The following is a 2,319-nucleotide window of genomic DNA, read 5'->3' as shown; positions in this document are numbered from 1 at the left end:
GGGACTCGGGACTCGCAGCCGGGAGAGCGCCCCGAGCCATGCGGGGCGACCGCTTTTGCTTAGAAGGGAGGGAGAGTAGCAGGTTTTGAAATGGCGGGGAGGGGGTCGTGTGTTCCCCCCCCCCCGGCCGCCCTCCTCGGAGAGCCTGCACCGGTGATCTCACTTTAGCACGGATCATCTCTCTTCTCCGGGCATGGAAGCTAAGGGGCTAATGTGTTTGGGTTCAGGTCTGTCTTGGGTGTGGGGGCTTGTGTTCATTACAGGGCGCCGCAGTTCCATGACTCGCGATAGTCCTTGAAACACAGCGGTGCAGGGGGTTAAGGAGGAGGACGGAGGGGGTGCTGGTGTGCAGCAGCTGCTTGGCATTAGAGCCACATGTGGCGTTCACTCCTGTCTTGTGATACAGGGTCAGCTGGGAAGGTAGCACGTTCTGGTGAGAGCTGCGTTGCAGCAGTTTTAGCTTCCTTCTACATCTGACTATCCCTGTTGATAGGATTATTTGTGCCAGGTAATACCCTAATCAGAAAGGCAGGAGTTTTCACTCTCTCAAAAAGCCAAAGTGACAAATTATTACAGAACAGATGTAGGCAGTGTTTCATTTGCGCATGGTCTCGGTAGCATCGCTTTAGGACCCTGTTGAGATAAGTATGTCCAAATCAGCTGCTTAAGTTTGCAAAAGATTTCACAGTAGCCCCCTCATACTCTTCTCTCCTCCCCTGTCCCATTGAAGAGGGGAAATCCTTCAAACTGCAAACTTCCTGCTTTGCTGCCTTGAGATCTGTGAACTTTCTGCTTATTATCATGAAAGAGGAAATTATTAACTTGGCTGTGACAGGGAGAATAAAAGCACAGACACTGGAGTGAAATAAGATCTACAGAGTAGCTTATTTTCTCCATATGTTTATCCTCAGCAGAACCATGAAAAATGGTAAATGGTCCAATGTGTCTTCTATTTTTTTTAAAAAAAGTTTAACATATATGTTTGAGCAAGTGGCTGTGCGATTGTGTTTTACTTGCTTCCATTTAACAATCAGATTTTACCTATTGTAAAAAAATATCTGTCCTAAGGGAATGTTCTTCAATATTTTATCTTAAGCCCCAAATTTGGTGTATGTCAGTCTTAAATCATTTCAGCAAATTTAAAGAATTTGTAATATCTTTAATTTTGGACTCTACAGTTTAAGACATAACAGATATTGGTGTTCAAGCAGTAAGTGCTGAGCTCCTTCTAAAGAGCAGAGTCTGTATGTATTTCAAGTTGCATCCAAATACTGAATTCAGTAATAAGTCTTTTTGCAGTTTGGATCAAGATGATCTAAATACATCATATGGAGAAAGGGAGGAGGGCTGGAGTTCAATACCTGGTTCTACGTCAAGTATTTCATATTCATTAATGGTTGTGAACAGGGTTCAAGTGACAGTTCAGAGATGTAAATCCTTCACATGGAAATGTCACGCGTTTTAACTGTACCTCAGCCTTGGTTTGAGGACACAACTTCTCAGCTTTCCTTTGGTCTACCTGCTAGTACTGCAGTTGAGAGCAGCTGTGGTGGTGGATTTATGAGGGCCGCTGGACTAGGGCCAGTATGGAGAATGCCATATTTATTTTACATAAGCCATCAAAACCGTCATTGTACTTGTTCCTATGGTTACTTCTTGATCTGGAGGCTAGATCCTCTCATTTAGGTGTCGTAGGCTTATGGTTCGCTTTCTTAAAACCATTATCAGTCCTAGGACCAGCTCTTCTGAGATACAAACACTATCCCAGCTTACTTTGTTTCACATCACGAGGTGGTCTTGAGGCACACAGCCTGGGTTCCTTTTGGGTGGAAGTGAACTGGAAGGTTTTCTGTAGGAGCACATCAGGCTGCTAATGAGTGTGCAGGTCCTGGGACTAGACTAGAGCTAGCCTGAAGTGACCAGCCTGCCAACAGTGTGGTGTCCCAGCACTGACTATTTCTCTGTCCAAACCCTATCCTATTTTCCAGGATGTCTTGTTAAAGTAGAGGCTGCCTGAGGGGTTGAATCATAGAATCACTGAGGTTGGAAAAGACCTCTAAGATCATCGAGTCCAACCATTGACCCAACACCACCATGCCCACTAAACCATGTCCCTAAGTGCCTCATCTACTCGTCTTTTAAATACCTCCAGGGATGGGGACTCAACCACTTCCCTGGGCAGCCTGTTCCAATGTTTAACCACTCTTTCAGTAAAGAAATTTTTCCTCACATCCAATCTAAACCTCCCCTGGCGCAACTTGAGGCCATTTCCTCTCGTCCTATCGCTTGTTACTTGGGAGAAGAGACCGACACCCACCT

The 2,319-nt window shown here is 45.5% G+C and overlaps 1 protein-coding gene across 1 annotated transcript in view; it reads left to right on the top strand.

Annotated features, from left to right (window-relative positions):
• The window catches only part of PREX2 (phosphatidylinositol-3,4,5-trisphosphate dependent Rac exchange factor 2), a 187,182-nt gene that overhangs the window by 235 nt on the left and 184,628 nt on the right, over positions 1-2,319 (top strand). The window lies entirely within an intron of this gene.

The sequence above is a fragment of the Aptenodytes forsteri genome, unplaced genomic scaffold (assembly GCF_000699145.1).
Source record: "Aptenodytes forsteri isolate BGI_AS27 unplaced genomic scaffold, ASM69914v1 Scaffold18, whole genome shotgun sequence".
Taxonomy (NCBI): domain Eukaryota; kingdom Metazoa; phylum Chordata; class Aves; order Sphenisciformes; family Spheniscidae; genus Aptenodytes; species Aptenodytes forsteri.
Note: the sequence above shows the minus strand (reverse complement) of the source record. Positions and strands in the feature narration are given on the sequence as shown.